We start from the raw sequence: 17,856 nt of genomic DNA on the forward strand, positions 1-17,856 counted from the left end.
GACTATGTCCACTGCTACCCCTGCATCTAATGATCTGGTAATCTGATCATAGAAGGCCACCAGGTTGGTCTGACAGGACCTGCCACTGATTAAATGTATTCTGCAAATATTCTTGTGTCCAAGGTCCTGCACTGGTGAAAGTAGATGTGGTTTTATCAAGTCCAGACCGCTAGCTACTGGTGATAATATTTCCTTTTCTGTTCTATCATTCAATGAATTCTCACACTGCTCAGTTCTTTGCTTTCGCTATGTGACTTCAATGTTTTCTAGTCTGTCTTCTTTTTTAAAATCTTTTAATTCATTTTACCCATCCAAATATGACTGATGGCAAAAAGGTTTATCAAATTAATTCTGAAACTGAGAACTCCATGAATGAAATTGAACAACAAATAAAAGCAGGATCTTAACATTCAAAAGAATTAAAAGTTTATTCTAAAATCTGCAAGGCAGTTATAACTGGATTACTATTTAACTCAATTTTATGGCTGCTTACCCTTTCCTTCCCTCTAATTTAAAGGTTTTTCTACCAATAAAGGTACCAAGAGTGCATCCTACTATGTGCAAAACCACTGTAGAGCCAGGTTTCTCTCTAATTCTGTGATTTTGCTAGAAATGGATACCAGGTCCAATTATTAGAACAAATTATTCTAACCTCTTAAAACCCTTAAGTAGTAGAGTAATTAATACTACTGGGAAATCTTTCTGGAGAGCTTAGTTAAGCCTTTGGTTACTACACCTCTACATTTCAAACACAGAAGATACCAGCTCCCCCTACTGGGTGCCTTTGAATTTTCTCTATAATGGAGCATTGTACTTTTTTCTTACAGATATCATTCATTTTCACAAGATTTAGGCATTCACTTTTCTTTTTTATGCCAATTTAAGATAAACTTTTGAAAGTCTTTGCATCTACCTCACCTGAGCTTCTCAAATATGAGCCTTCTGCATTCTGGGGAGATATAAACGTTCTACTGCTAGGCTCAGTGCCTTCTGGGATGTCTCACTACTTTGGCTGGATTCTTACCAGAGTTCTGGGACTTAGGAGTTAAACTTCCCATAAGTAATTTGGTTTTACTAGGCCAAAACTGGTTACAAATCACTTTTAGGCTACAAGCAAGCAGCATTGCTGATACCGCAATACTAATGCTCAGTATGAAAAAGGAGCTCAAGTTGGATTGGGAAGAATGCAGGTAGATGGATTTGAATGAACTGGGTAGGGGTGCACCAATATATCAGTTATTAGTGGCAATCTGGTAGCCAAAAGGAAAAATGATGTTACTGGCTGGTATTTGTACCTGAAAGCTTACGAAGAATTTTTCCCAACTACTTGAGTTGGTCTAATAAAAGATATTGGATTTACCCAAAGAACCTTGTCTGTCTGTTATTGGCTATCAGCCTTTTTTTGGTTACTGTAGCGTATTATGATGGCTGCATGCACAGAGCACCCTGGCGAGTCCTTGTGCCTTTGCTGCCAGCCTGACCCCACTGTAGACTACAGGTCCCAGCAAACAGCAGAAGAGGGCACTGGGGAACGGTCATAGGTGCCACGCTTAGCAACAAAGGGATTGTTACCAGCTCCTGCTGCCACTGCCATGGAAATGCCATGCATAGGGCAGATCCCTGAGCACTGGGGCTGTGCAGAGACACTGGGCTACATGTATTTGGGGTAAGGCACCGCACAAGGGACATTCTGGTCTGATGGGCACTGGGTGCCTTTGAAAAAGTGGCTTCTCCCTGGTGGTCACCGGACCTTGGCTGTGTGGGGCCTGCCAGCACTGAAGCAGCAGTGTGCTCTGGGGCTCCAAGTGTGCCGGGCGCCACTGTCTGCACAAGGGTTTGCCCTGCCCCCCACCCACATGGCAGCATGAACCATGTGGGGAGCAAATAAAAAAAAGAAGTTGCTGGGTGTAGCAGTGTTGGTCTATGGACATGGGCAGATGAGGCTCCTTGGGTAGATGATCTTTTATTAGACCAACTGAATAGCTGGAAAAATTGTTCTCTGCAAGTTTTTAGGCACAAATGCCCTTTTTCAGGCTAATAAATTTATGTCAGTAGTTCAAAATGCCTTGAACTATTACTAAATATCAGTTTTCAGCTCAGTATTGGCCGATACGGTTGGTTAATCATCAGCTATCAGTATTGGCCAAGAAAATCTGATCAGTGCACCCCTAGAACTGGGCGACAACCAACTACATTACTTCTGTGATACTATACAGACACTGTTAGGGGAGCACGAGCATGACTACATGTGATACAGTTCAATCAAAACAATATTTAAATACAAAAAATTATAGACTGAAAATCCACAGAATCCATTTTCTGGACACGTGCATACACACACACACACTTTTTCCTAGTCTTGGTCTCTCAAAGATTACAGATTTGTTTTAAATGTAAATTGCTATTGGTTTAATGCCAATCGTTTGTCCAAACCAAATATGCACGTTCACCTTGCTGTTTAAAAAATAGCCCCCCTCTCCTCTGAAACACAACTCTTAGGCTCATTCTGAAGAGCAGCACTTCAGGTAATCTTTAAAATTATTTTGTCTGAAGAGAATTTTTTTTTTTTTTTTTAAATAAAACCAATCACACTCAAATTTACCTGAGAAAGATCTGTTCAAATCCTAAAACAACTCCCATACTACATAATGTAAAATATTGATTATACTATAATAGTAAAGGAAAATATAAAGTTGTTTTGGAGAGAATGCTCCCAACCAATTGTATTAAAAGGAAAAATCAAATGGTGGATTTGTTACCATAAAGATATCTTTCATTTCACCTTAAAATGTTATGGTACATGTCACACATTTCTCCCTTCATTTTTTTAGTACAGAGTAAGAAAGTAGTTTTTTTCCCCTCAAAACTCAGGACTGGTCTTACCTGCTATATACTAATCACTCAGAAGCTCTGGCACTGGTGTGACTTCTTGACAATTCCTATAAAAATATTGTAGATTCATTAACCTACTTCCTAAATACAGATATATGGGCAACTATGGAATGTTCTCAATATCTGTAATGCGTTAAAAACCTCAACAAGTATATTATACAAAATGCAACATAAGCTTCAAAAATATATTCTTTACTGAAAAAAGGCTTTGGAGTTTCCTACATAATGAGGATAGGACCAATTCAATAAAGACACCACCTGCTGGCATGATTTCATCACAATTCATTTATTTCCAGCATGAGGATTGAGAAGGGGGAAAATACAGGTTCGTAGGGCATAACAAACAAACCTGTGTTTCCCCCCCTCTCAATCCTCAGTATGTTCAGAAAAACTAGCAAGCACTAGAACTGAGGAAGGTGGGGAAAGAGAGTGGAGTGGAGGGGAGGGAATTTACCAATGGTGACATATCATGGAACAGAAATACGTGGCTTCCACTAAAAAAAATTAAAACATCATTAAGTATGTAAGCCCTGAGCATAAAAGTATCATTCACAAGATATTAAAATCTGTCATAACTAGGGAGCCTCAAAAACACACAGTAAACATTCCCCAAAGACAGGCCAGTTCACGGTATCCCTCAGTAAGGTACACATGATCAAGAGGCATCAATTCCCAAACTGTACAAAGGGAGCAATTGGGGGAAATTAATATCTAACTAATAATGCTGGAAGCACACACAAAAAGACTCCTGCAAATAAAAGCTAATTTGTGTCCTAAACTGTGTCTTAGTGAACTTCTTAATTCTGTTGCAATCCATTTGTGACAAGACAAGAATCCTCCCCCCATGCTGAAATCTAGCAAGTCAATTTTCTTCTGCATTATTAACTTCAAGATGTTTTTCAGTTGCATCTATGTAGTAATGCAATGACAAGATTATGTAGCTATACTAATTTAATTTTTAAAAAGCTATTTTCTCCGACTGCCGTTCAATGCCACCTCATTCTATGTGTATTACCTCTTGATTAGAACTGTATGTTGATCAAATAACACGCAGTAACAGTCTATGACCCTTAGAGAGAAAGAACAGAGAATCTGAAGGTATTTGAATAACAGGTTAGAAAAAGAGGACTAAGGTTTGGACCTCTGTTTGATTTCTCAGCTATGAAGAGCTGTAACACTAGGTTAGACTTTGAGGAGGAGGTGGTTGTTAGTGTGAATGCAGGACTGACTTTTTCCCCCACCTAACTAGGGTAAAAACTATTACTCGTTAGTGTTTGGTCGTAGCAGATGGCACACCCCGAAATTAAACGTATTGACAACAGGTAGTATGAGTGGAGTGGGCAAACTAAGTTATGCTCAGGCTCTTATTATAACTTTAGGCCTTCCCGGAACTAAGTAATTAAATTGTATAGAGTGCCTAAGGCACTGGGAAAAAAAAAGAAAAAAAAGAGTGCTGTGATTGGTGCAGTGGGCTACCAGGTACAATAGTTTCCCTAGAAGAAAAGAAAACAAAAAATGGAATAGGATTGGAGTACTTTATCTAAAAAGATACGGTAAGAAACTTGAGGACTGGAAAGTTTGAGATGATAAAGTTACAAAAGTAGTGGACAAAGAGACAGTGTGTGTTTGCCTTGCCACCCTGGGGAGACAGAAGCAGCCTTGGAATTCTTGCTCTGAGTAACAAGGAATCCAGAAACTAACATCCCACACACAGCAGAGGATCTGAGGCTGGTACCACCCAAGGTCGCTGTTGTAACGTCTAAGGAACTGCTTGCCAGGTCATATTACAAGGCTAATTATCTTGTAATAAGTCTAGGAGTTACTAATGAAGTTCACTTGATACCAAATCGGATGAGGGGTCATGTCAATCCTTGGGGGTCTCTGGTAAAAGGAATCCTGGGGCAACAGAGGGGTGTAACTATAAATAAGATCAAACATTGCACATCTAGCCATCTGCTGGAGTTATCTATCAAGTGACTTGAGAGACTGTCCCAATAGCTTTTCATACAACTCAGCAGTCTACATTTATAATGCAACATTAAAAACTTTTAGGGATGACCTACCCAATTTGATGCCTTATTACTTTGACAACCATAAACTACTGAGGACTGTTGAAGGGATTCCTTGCCAACAGAAACATTCTATGGACCTCCTTATTAGCTCTCCCTTTCTAGATCTAGACCTTCCAAATGTCACACACACAAGCATTAGCTTAAATTTCGGGGAAGGAGCTAAATTATGTTTGTCTTTTGGGATGTTCTTTCTGCAAAAGTATAGTCTAAGGAAAAACAAGACCTTTCAAGGAAAACAAACCAAACCTCCAAAGATGTTTCCTATATATATGTTTTACTCTTTCAGACAGAATATTTTATCCTGTTTCTAGAAGCAGTCCATAACAAATCATTTCCAACACCCCAGCTCATATTTTAGTTTCCGGGCTATATCGGACAGATTTCTTCAAACTGCTTTTGAATCAACAAAGGGTGATACTATTACAGGTATTGTTTTTCATACAGATGAAACCACCACAGAAGAAACCTGCCACTCCCCTGTGAATGTAAGCATGCTGTGCATCTGGCACAGCCACAGCATTTCCACACAGCACATCTCCATGTGCAGTAGCCATTACTGCATAATTGTTTAGGGTGCGGGGGCATGCCTGTCCAACGGATGGAGGGCATTTGTTCCTTCTCCTGTCTCAAGGTACTCCTGTGGGATGCTGAAACTCAGTAGCAGCATGTGTCCCCAGGGACAACTGGACGATCCCACTTGTGTGTTAAATTGCAGAGCAACACAGAGAGCATAAAGTTTCCCTTCTGTCTGCAGGTTCGTCTGATGTGAGGTGATCCATAGACTCCTGCTCAACTCTCATGGACTCCCCAAGTATCTCATTTGTATGCTCAGCAATGGCCATGTGTCACTCTTTGACCTCTGCACAGCACCTGACAAATTGCATAGTAGTGCACTGCAACTCCTTGATCCTGTGCCTGATGGAGGCCATTAACTGGCGGTGATAGATCTGCTGTTCCTCCCTCCGTTGCCTGGCCTCCATTATCCAGGAGCAGCTAGCCTGAAGCAAAGAGGCCAGCATGTCCATCTTTGTGCAGATGCAAGTCTTTCTCTACCTGGAAATTTTCTGAAAGTCTCTGACTGTATCCTCAGGCTGTTGTTCCCAAGGTGCTACCACTGCCATTTACAGGTGCCAGCCTGACAGTAAAAGATGAACAGGAGTTCACTGTTGCTCTGAGAGCATGAAAAACTCCTCAAAGGTTGCAACTTGCAAGGCCACCCATCCAGTGGACAGGCTCATTCACCCTGCCTACTCTCAGGATGTTAACCTCATTCTCTCTTTTCCTAAGGACCGAGGAAAGTGGGGACCATGCTTGGCAAGCCACAAGCAGACAGCAATTGGGTACAAGAGGCCAGGTCTCCTAACTCTCATGGGAGCTATAAAACACAGTGGGCCACTTGAGGTGGGTGGGGGTGGGGCTGTGGCTGTGCTTGGTGGGGTCTGTCCTGCTCCTTTGGGCTGGGGTTGAGTATGATCTATTACTTTGGGTCCCTCCAATGCCCCTGGTCTATAACTGCAGGATGTTAGTACCTTGGACAATGTCACCCTGATGCATCTAACTCCACAGCAGAGACAGCACCTGCTTATTGCTGTGCAAGACAGTGCAGCAGCCTTTGCTTGCCTCTTACTGTAAATAAATGTTGGTCTCTGAAGACTGTCTCATGGACAGGGTGGGCACACTATGACAACTCACCAGTGCAGTTGGGTCTTTCCTGGAATGTCAAGGAATACCCAATGGTATACTTCACTATTTGCTACAGCCACCTTGCGTGATCCAACCGGGAGGCTTGAAAGGTCATAGTCGATCTGCCTCTAGTTTAACTGTCAGCCAATAACTCAAAAAGTCTGAAGACAGGTGACTGCTGCACCACTCAAAATGCACAGCTTGCGAATGGAGCAAGCTTCCTCACCCCCATCCAGTTTATTTGAGGGGAATGTTCAACCACTGCTCTGAAGAGCCCACAACCATAGGAGCTATATGCAGTATACTGAAATATTTGGGTGGGAGAGGCTGAAAGCCTTTTAGGGTTGGTGGGAGGAGGTAGTGGCAGACCTCCTTCCTGCTCCACATGGACTCAGGGCCCCTAGCCCACCCCATGGTTCATCCTCTCTCATTATGAAATAGCCCTGGACTGCACTGCACAAACTGAGTTCACTAGGATGGGGGATCAGAGAGACTTCAGGCTGACTTCTGGGGTTGGCATCAGCATTTAGAAGAATCCAAAACAGTACAACCAATGCTGTGGCCACTGTACCAGCTCAGGTTTCTCTATAAGAAGTCTTCAAAATTGACCAAGTGACAGATCTGATGATCTAAAAACCACTTGTTTTCTCCTTTCCTTGCTTGCTGGCTTAAAATGCATGGCTTGTAATAAAATACCTTTATCCATGCTAGTGAGTTGTTTGCAAGTGATTCTCCCACTTTACTCAACATTGGTGTGGCCACAGCTGGAGTACTGTGTCCAGTTCAGGGCTCTGCACTTCAACAAGGAGTGCTAAAGCTTGAGAGGGTCCAGAGAAGGGCCACCCACATGATCAGGGCAAGCTACACGAGGAGAGGCTGAGGGAGGGGACCCGACTGCAGCTTACCTCTATATCAGAGGCATATATCAGGAGCTCGGTGAACAACTATTCACCAGGGCACCCTGGGGGAAAACTAGAAACAATAGCCACAAACTCCTGGAAGATAGTTTCAGGATGAACATTAGGAAAAACTTCTTTACAGCTAGGGTGTCCAGACTATGGAACAAGCTCCCCCCAGAGATGGTGCAATCATCTACCCTAGAGGTCTTCAAGAGTCACCTGGCTGGGGTGGTCTGACCCCAGATGTTTTTCCTGATCATGCAGGGGGCTGGACCCAATGATCCTTTGGGGTTCCTTCCAGCCTTATGATTCTATGGGAACAGAGACAACTGCTGCTACTTTTTCAGAATGGGAACCAAGGCAAAAAGCTAAAGGTACTAGCGATGGGATGGGAGTACCGTAGCAGCAGCAGCAGCATTATCTTAATGTCTGGCGATAAAGCCAGGATTAATGGCTTATCTCAAGCTCTGGGTGTGAGGCCAGGTGTAGCAGGGAGAGTCCTCACAGCTGCGCACTACCCACTAATAACACAGGAGTGGAGGAGGGATGAAGCATTAATTGGAAAATAACCTTAAATGGCAACAATTACTACCTAACCGAAGTGGGATCCACAACACAGTGATGGCTCATTGACTGTTATAAAGTGCCTCCAAAACAGAATGTTGGTCCCATTAATAACCCATTTTGCCTGTTAGCACTTGCACAGGGAATTGCGTGCCCACCCCGCTTCCCCCCCCAGTGGTGGCACAGGGTGCTGGCTGAGGGGGACAGAGGGGCAAGCTCCCCCCCACCCCTTTTCCTGGAAAGTGGCGGTGACACAGGGTGGTAGGTGGCAGTGCCCCCACCCACCATCATTCCTGACAGCCAATTGGCTAGTGTTCTTAAATAACATTGCAGACATTCAGATTAACCTGTGATATATTACCCTTCAAAGAAGTTCCATCTTTAGCAAGTAGCATCTTTGAGGTAGGTTCGCTATTTTTGTGGCTGTTTGGTTTTTTTAATTGCCTGATAAAATATTTGAAAGTTTGGTATGCTACCATTTATCATGGTAGGAAATGTAATGTCTGCTAGGAGCCTTAGCCAAATTTCAAGAAAGAAAAAAAGAGGCTATGCAGGGATATCAAGTTGAAATTAAGGACAATCTAACACTAAATTACTAGTTTCCTTATTTTTAATAAAATTTATTTAGAGCATGGGGCAATAACAGGAAAGCAAATGGAAATAAGAAGCGTCTAAAAAAAAAGGAATTTATCACATTCAAGGTGGAAGCAAAACTCCAAGAGCTTAGTGAACAAATCAGTAGGACAAAGTAATTTTCATTTTATTTCAGAACGAAGAAAGAATTGGCACAAGTCCAGAATCAAATAATATATGTTATATGAATATAGAACAGCCAACGTACTGGAAAGGGTTTCAAGCAACTGCAGAAGAAATTTAAATTTTTAATTTTTGTGTTTAAGGTAAAGAACAAGCATGTAGGAGGACTTCAGAACAAATTTATGACAAAGATATAAATTAGATTTTAAAAAATGATGTAGGTTTATCAAAGATCAGACTAACCAGAGGTTTGGTTTATCTAGCCAGGCAAAACTGGATTCTAGAAAATTAGTTATGATCACCAAAGAAAGACGATGGGAATTTAGTAGATCTAAACTAACGTAAAATAATTATTACGCTAATTTATCAAATGTTAATAGTTATAATTGGTAACAACATAATGGGCTACAAGGAACTTTAGAAGACTCTCTCAAGGACTCGCAGTAGGATGACTGTATTTAATATTTCCCTTAATGATTTTGTCACAAAATAAGAGTAAGCAAATGTTGTTGGCATACAGCGTTCAGATGCACTAAGTGACTTGATTAAGATAGGAAATCTCATTTTATAGCAGAGTATTTCATCATAAGTTTGGAAATGATAGGAGAAAGACCCTTTTACAGGATGACTGACTACAAGCCACAGCTGAGATGCAGCCATGGAGAAAAAACAAAACCAAACCAGCAGCTAGTATGACCTGAGGATGTACCACTCGAAACTAGGAAGCAATGCTGTCATACAAGACACTGGCACAAACTCATTTGGATTATTAGATAAAATTCTAGTCACCCATCTTCAAGAAAAATTAATTCAAACTGGAATAGGTAGCTTGGAGAAAGACCATAAAGATGATCAGAGAAATTGAGAACTTATGAAAGCAGAATAAGAGCTTGCTTGCCCTAGCACACTGAAGGCTGAACAGGGATATAACTGCTCTTTGTAAATACTTTTAAGGGCAGAATGGTGAGCACCAGACAGGATATTTTAGCTAACGGACAATGCTGGCACAAGAACAACTGGGATTAAATGAACCATGAATAATTTAGGTTGGAAATTAGAAGACAATTTCTAGCCGTCAGAGCAGCAAGGTTCAGAAACCACTTTCCAATTGGTGTAATGGGGAAAAAATGGAGCATGGCAAGTTTATGAAAAGGATTTCATTACGTAGTCGCCTGTGACAGCAGACAACTGGACTTCAAAGAAGAAGCCTTTTCCAGTTCTGGGTTATATTAAACACAGACAGGGAACAGATGTATTCCTCCTGAACAAATACATTGCAAGGAACCATTTCATAATAGAATTTAAGGCTACAAAAATAATTCCAAGTTAATCTGTATTTAAAAAAAAACAACAAAAAAAAACACACCACACACACACACACAAAATGACATGCTATTGTTACTTGGCAGACCAAGCTGAAAGGATGCTAAGAAATTAACAACAAAGCAGTTAAGCCTAAAACCTATATTGGTCTACCTTCTTGGTACAGAACTACACAAGGTCCATCTGTTTTCTGCAAATAATTAATAAACTCACAAGTATTACCATGAAACTCCTGTACATGTTATGCACCTACCTAGCGGCTGATACCAAGTTTCAACCCAGCTGAGTTCTGGATGATGTCAGGAAAACACTGGGCATTCTCAAAGTGATGAGGAGTGGATGACAGACCCTAGTCATACCATGCTGGCTTAATTCAGTACTCCTACCAACTAATGCCAGCTATGGTAATGAATGCACCATCAATGCTCACTGCCCATTCACCCCACTGAGACTCCCAAAGAAATCTCTCTTTTGTGGTCATTATGAATACCATTATGGAGTGGGACAGTGTAAAGCCACCAATTATACCCACCCACTGAGAGATGAATTAGGAATTGGCCTTCAAGGATTATTAACATGAGGCTTTGTCTGTTTCTGAATCCCTATCCTTGGGTCTGTTTCATTCACCAAAGTCAATCTCCAGCACACTGAAGTACATTTTGAAGCTTAAATGAATCCTGAATAGAAAAACTTTTCAAGAGCTTCTAAATTTCGCTGACATTGGATGGATACATATGACAAAACTCAGAGAAGTAGTTTTCCAAAAGGAAAGACAAGAAAGCCATAGTTAATTATTTTCAAGTCATACAGAATAGGATATTTAAATTGTGGGAGTGTAAATGTGTGCAACTCTACAAAAGGAAGTATATAATATGACTGTAGCACTCCTGTCATTGGAAAACTAATTAAATTGTTCATGGTGGTTAGTATCTTACTTAACAAGATTAAATATTTCCAGTTTCAAAAGAAGTCAGTCATGTTTCAAAGCCAACCTAATAAAGTGAAATATACTTCATAAATGTGAAATCAGAGAAGTGGCTAATGTCTAGTGGGTATAAACTAAAGTGGTGCCACAGAGTTGATACAACCTTAGTGTATGGTTGCCTCTTTCAATCTCCAATATCGTGCATGTAAGTACATGTATGCAAGTCTCTGAAGCCCAGTTCACAATAGTTTAGAAAAATAGTTACATTTTTCAGGTTAAGATATTACAAAAAGAATTACTGGAGGGTTTAGGGTAGAAGAGGTACCTAAGAAACAACTTAGTCCTATTCTTCAAGCAGCAAGAGTGCTGTTGTCTCCCAGGTCTTTCAGGCTCAATAATACACTTCAGGATCATGTTTTTAAGTTGCATCCTGCATACTATGCTGTCACTGGACTGTAGAAGAAGCTACAAAACCTTTAACACCTAAACATGATTCATTATTAATCTGGTCTCTTATAAAACATACAAACACAAGGATTATTAATGAAACTGCTATGGGAAGCCTTCAAAACAACAAATAAGAGCCTGTCCTAACAACTCTGGTTAATCCCACTTCTACCTCTAAAGCTTTTTATACTGTTTTCAAGCCCAAGTTGGCAAAGTACGTTCCAATTACATAACGCACATTTGAAAGATCTCTTTACGAGAGTGCTATACAGGGAGGCTTAAAAACTAGTTTATCAACAGCAGGCTTTGTTAAAGTTGACCAAATTGAAACTCATTATCAACTTTTTATAGGAACAATGATTTCTGAATAGCTAATAAATGAAGCACAGCTGAATTTTTTAAATCAAAATATAGCAATTAAAGTTTAATATCCTTAAGACCATCAAACTCAATTAGTAATTTCACAAATACAATAGTGAAGAGTCTTTACCTTTGGATTAGAATGTCAGGCTGAGACAAACTACACACTGGTCTTGAAAAGACCTCAATTTAGCAAAGTACTAGAGCATATTAATGATCCCATCCCATTTCAGTTAATCATGCATTTTAAGTGCCCTGCTGAATTGAAATCACTGTCACTACAATGTTCATATTTAAACAACACGTTTACTTAGCAAACAGTTTTCTTATGTCACCAATCTGCTAACAAAGCACTACAGGAATTGGTTTCAGTCTCTTTCTCTTCAAAGGTTCAAAATAATAAATTATCACCTTGTATCAATATAAAATCACCATTGGCTTAACAATTTCTTAATCAACTGCCCCAAACCCTCCCTCCCCAAAGATTCCACAGTTAAACTATTTGCAAATTTAAAGTTTTACTGGTTTGTTCAAAAAAGACTGATTCTATACTTCTAATACTATTCATTCAGATCTTATAGTAATTATATTAAAACTTTTGCACTTACATTTTATATTTCCGTAGTTGGTTTTGCCTCAGATTCACAGCAGCTGAGGCAAGCAGTTGTGGAGGAGTGGGTGAATTTCCCTCGGCTCCCTGAAGCTGCCCCAAGCTGCCTTGAGACTGGCAGCAGCTAAGATAAGCAGCTGTGGGGTTTGGGAGGGGAAGAATTCCCCTCAGCTCTGTGGGGCTGCCCTGGGCTGGGGGGTTCCCTCCTCCTCAGCCAAGGCAAGGGCTCTCTATTGTACCCGCACCTGGCTCAGATGACAACTCCTTCCTCCCTCCCTCCTGTGGCAGCAGCTGAAGCAATCAGCAACTGAGAAGAGGAAGGGCAGAATTCCCCTCTGCCCCTGGGTCTCATAGCCAGGCACAGCCCTTAGGTCAGGGTGGAGGAAACCCCCTGAGATGTCTGCACCCCCAGGGCCTTAGGAACTCCTTCCCCTTCCCTCCTTTGGCAGAGCTAAGGCAAGCAGCTGTGCAGGGGAGTACCTCCCATAGAAGGAGGGTTTCGTAGATCCAGGCTATGAGAGTCTGGGGGTCTGTTCCCCACTCCCACATGGGCTGATGAACACAGGCAGGAAGGAAGCAGAGGAGCAACGCAGTCCCTGCTCTTTCAGAGCAGACAGCACAGCCCAGGACTGAAAAGCATTTTGGGATGCTGGGGGACTGTGAGTTAACTTGAACCAGGAAGAGATCTGTGGCTGAAGTTCCGTAAACCAACGTGACCTAAATCAATGAAGTCTGATACTACATCTATCCAGGTTTATCTTAAACCAGTTCTGGCTATTTTGAACTGTGGTTTATGCACACTGAACTTCTTTTCTGTTACAGGTTTCAATCAGTTTCTGATGATCACTTAAATTGGTTTCTGTGCAACTTCTGTCCCTAGTCTGTAAGTAAACATGCTGCATGCAAATGTAGGAGACTGGACATGATGATGCCCAGAGGCCCCTTCCACTCCTAATTTAACCTATAGAAATCTTACAATGCAGCCTAATAATTAACAGAGCTTTTTGTTTTGTTTTTTTTGAAGAGGAAAAAAGCAATACAGATCAAAAGTTGTTTTTTTTTTTTTTTCTTTCTTCCCCCCTCCCCATGGTTAATGATACTGCACAGACCATGGTGTAAGACTCTGAAAAGTGTTGTTTTTTGGTTAATAAAATGCATGCTTATGACATCAAATTTAGTAGACCATATTTATAAAAACAGATTACTTTAAAAAAAATCCATTGACATTACAGGAAAAAAAAATAAATCAGCAATGAAAACCAAATACCTCACTGACAGGTTCTGAAGTCAAGGAAACAGATTACTTTTTGACCGTGTTGTTTCCTCATTTAACCTGCCCAGTGTCTGAAGAGTTGATTACTTCCTTAGAAATTCTCATGCTAGTATGAATCTTGGTGAGAAACTACATCTATGTATATGATGTGAAATAACAACATGAAATGGATTATGGAAGTGCATTCACATTTACAGTGAAAGTTCCAGGCAGGTTGTGTAAGTAAGTAATTTTGCAATTCAGTTTTTAAAATGGTAAAAATCTAGATTTGTGTTTTTTACTGTTTCAGGATGGAAAAAATACCATTTGAGTCTCACAATTTGATTCTACTTAAATTAAAATGGTATTGAATTGGCTAGCAGAAATTTTCTGAAGAGAAATCAGACCTGGTACTAGCTTGCATACAAACTATCATGCTGGCAACATGGTTGTCAAATCCAGCAATCTTAAATTTAAGTGTTGAGGAAACTGGATATGAAATTTTATTATTCAGTTTTGACTTGTTTAAAGTTTTAATTCAGAACTAAATAATACAGATATTCATGTCAATCACTTGCAGAAGAAACCTCTTTTTGTTTCTGACTGCATTTCTGCCAAGTCTGATGACATAGTGACAGAAATGATCTTATGTTTTTTTTCCTCGGGCCCGAGAAAGACAAGCTTTTGGATACCAAAGAACCAAATACTCCATCTCCCCATCACTTATATAATTGGTCCAAAAAAAAAAAAAAAAGTAATCTACGAAAAATCATTTCCTCTTGCATTTTTCCTGGACTACCATGGCTACAACATCACTTCAATACTACTGTCTTATGTAAGATATTTAATGATAAATTAGTTTACAGAAGCCTGCATTTTTTTAAAAGAGAATGGGATTTAAAATTTATTAAAACTATTCCATATGAATGAAAAGTCATCTGCTTATCTATAGGATAGCAGTAGGGCAAACTATCCACATTAACTTCCCTACTAAAATATTTCAAACTTGACTGGGGAAAAGAGGCCTCCTTATGAAGTACCAGGGACAGTTCATTCTCTGCAACCTACATAGGTCTTTGCTTCCATGCTAAGTTTGAGAACTAGTGCAAAACACAGTGGCTATTTTCTGATGTGCAAACTCCTCCTATGTGGGTAACACACTTATTAAATGCAATAGACAACACAATTCTTACTGAGCTGAATCAAACTGATGTAAAGATCTGAACCTTATTAGCAAGTTAAGTATCTCAGATAAACGCACTGCATGCAAAACTACTATATTAAAAGAAAACTCATCCTAGTGTTTAAAAGTAAAGACAAGCAAGAATGAGTTATCCATTAACCTTGATTTTACTCCTTGCATGTACATCTTTTCTTCATAGGAACTGTCCATTATATCTAAACCCAACATCATCAGATCCCCAGCACAAACTTCTATCAGTTGGTAGGATAAGAATCTATTCCTACTATACAAGCACAAGTCTACAGAGACAAAGGTCTTAAAAATGCCGTCAAAGAACAGGAGAGAGCCATTTGTTTAAAGCAGTGATTTTTCAACTTTTTTTCATTTGTGAACCCTAAAAAATTTGGAATGGAGGTACAGAGCCCTTCGAATTGTAAATTAGAGAATTAAATTCTAAATCTCAGGTAGGGGCATAAGGCCTTGCTTAATCTTAACAGTCAAAAATATTATTCATATTCTGCAAAAGAGGCAAGCCTAGAACTCATGATCTCCAGATTCCCAACCCAATGTATTTTTCCATAGACCACAAGGTATTTTCTGGGGGAAGGTTTTTCTGTCTGTATGTATTTGCAAACACGTGACATTTGGCAGGTCTGATTATGTACTGGAGTAATAAAAGTAGTTGACTTTGGCAGCTGGTATATTAAGGTACCCACCAAAATGCTACTTTGGTGATCTCACTCCAGCAACACTACAATAAAGAACTTATTTTTCACTGTTCATATATTGATGAAAATAATTACATTACAGAAGTTTCCATCCTTACAGGCATCATGACTTCCTGGAGAGATGGAAAGTGACAGAAAGTCAAGAATACCTTTGCTTTTCCCTCTAAGGCCCAAGGAAAGGATGTGTTGGTATCTTCTTCCCAAGTTCTCCAAATCCTCCCTTCATTGAAGAAGACAGATTTTGAGAAGGAAAAGATTTGTAGGCTGGACGGAGTAGATTAGGTAAGAATGAAAGAAAAATAAAAGACAGGAAAAAGAAGTTATAAAATAATAGAACTCATCTCCTCCCATTTCCACAGCTACTAGCTGAAACAGTTATGAAAAAAATCTCTTCCCCTCTTAATAGAGCTCACAGCTGTATATAGGTCTGATGATTTAACAGAACATATATTATACAAAGAGGCTGTGAACAGACTTAAATTCAAATGGCAACAGAGGAATGAGAATGTTATTTTATAACAGAAAAACACTAGCACAGCAGGACAAAGTAGGTTTCTGTTAATCTATTCATTTCCAACAGGTTTTAGAGGGTGTTTGTTCATTACGGTGCATTTTCGGCCTATATTTCCTTTTTATAAATGAGCAAAGGACATATTACTTTGCAGACACCTTTTGAACAAGATTGTTTCTGCAGCTATTTCACAGAGATCAGTGCGAATTAGGTACCCGAATACCCTTAAAAATCTGGCCCGTCTTCTTGAAGGAGCATTCTCAGCGGCAGGTTCAGTCAAATTAAGTTATTGTAAACACAAATGTAAACTTCAGTATTATAAAAGGCATTGAACCCAGAGGAATAACAGGGGACCCCGTAAAGACCTTTACAAGTCCCACACTGGGTTTGTAACACATTGCAAACATTGACCATTTCTCAAAACTACACAACTGTCCAGCATAGCTGTGTGTCTCTAGCAGCGGCCGCTACCCAAGGCTGCCGATATGTGTGCTCCATGGCATCCCAATTAAAACGTGTCAGAACAGACTCAATTAAGCCAAATGATTTGAGTATTTAAAACTTTCCAACCAGTGTTTGGAAAGGGCCCAGAATCAAGACAATTTAGAAAAATAAGCTTCCGCCCACCTGAATCCAGCTGCAGGACAGTCAGCAGCGACAGCCTGTCCTTTTGCACTCCTTCCTTGTATTGCAGAGCAGGCTCGAGGCACCTGCTCGGGAGCCCGCCTGGGCCCCGCTTCCAGGGCTGCCGAGACACTGCAGTGCCAGAGTCGCAGCCGCAGACAGGCAGGGCGCGGACCGGCTCCTTGGGGCCCGCCCGAGGTCACCTGCGGGCTCCGGGGTCACTCGAGGTCACGGCCTCGCGGGCGGGAGCGCAGTGCGACGTGTGGGCCCGAGGCCAGGCGCGGGGGGAGGGGGCGGCGCCTTCGAGCTCCCCTCAGCCGTTTCGCTCCCGTCGCAGGTAAGGGCGGGGCACGTGCCGATCGCCCCCCGCCCCGCTCCGCGCTCACCTGTGTCCAGGCCGCCCCGCGCCCCCTGCGGGTCCCGCCTTGTCCGGCGCGCAGGGGCAGGGGCAGGGCAGGGCAGGGCAGGGACGCACCGGCTCCAACCGGCACCTCTCGGCCTGGGACTCCGCCCTCCTCACGTCACAGGCGCGGCGACCAATAGGGGCGCGGCTGGCGGAACAGCTGAGGGCTGCCGGGGGCTGCGGGACACAAAGGCGCCGCGCGCGTGGGGTCACCCGCACCGGTACCACGTGCTGCCGGAGTGGGGGTGGAGAGCGGCCCGTTGCGCCCTGCGGAGTGGGGCGTCGCGCCTCGCGCCTTACACTGAGCCCGGGGGGGGCGGGGAGCCGGGCTAGCAGGGAGCATGAAGGGATTAGGGCGCGGCCAGGCGGGTCTGAGCCGGACCCGCGTTACCAACCTGGCAATCACCGGCTTTTCGGGAGCACGGAAGAAACCAGCCTGGGCTGTAGCAGGGATGGTGAAGGGCGGATGTGCGAGGCAACCTCCAGAGGGGCAGGGCCTGCCCGGGGTGCACTTCCCCAGAGGCTTTTATGAACTGGCTTCTGGAGATGATCTGAAATGTGCTTGATTTTTGTCTCGGTGCAGGATGGGCTCTTGAGGCCCCCTCAGATTCGTGCGGGAGCTGA

The 17,856-nt window shown here is 41.8% G+C and overlaps 1 protein-coding gene across 2 annotated transcripts in view; it reads right to left on the reverse strand.

The window, feature by feature from the left end:
* Positions 1-17,242, reverse strand: part of LRRC8B (leucine rich repeat containing 8 family member B) — a 40,418-nt gene extending 23,176 nt beyond the window's left edge. Inside the window, exons 1-2 of one of the 2 annotated variants that reach the window (XM_019531139.1) lie at positions 17,216-17,242; positions 2,884-2,939 (exon numbers count right to left, since the gene is read on the reverse strand). The gene's annotated coding sequence lies outside the window, so the exon portion shown is untranslated. The remainder of the gene's footprint in view (positions 1-2,883; positions 2,940-17,215) is intronic. The other variant, XM_019531137.1, reaches the window with a different exon arrangement.
* Between the last annotated feature and the right edge of the window lie 614 nt (positions 17,243-17,856).

The sequence above is a fragment of the Crocodylus porosus genome, unplaced genomic scaffold (genome assembly GCF_001723895.1).
Source record: "Crocodylus porosus isolate Cpor-Errol unplaced genomic scaffold, CroPor_comp1, whole genome shotgun sequence".
Classification (NCBI taxonomy): domain Eukaryota; kingdom Metazoa; phylum Chordata; order Crocodylia; family Crocodylidae; genus Crocodylus; species Crocodylus porosus.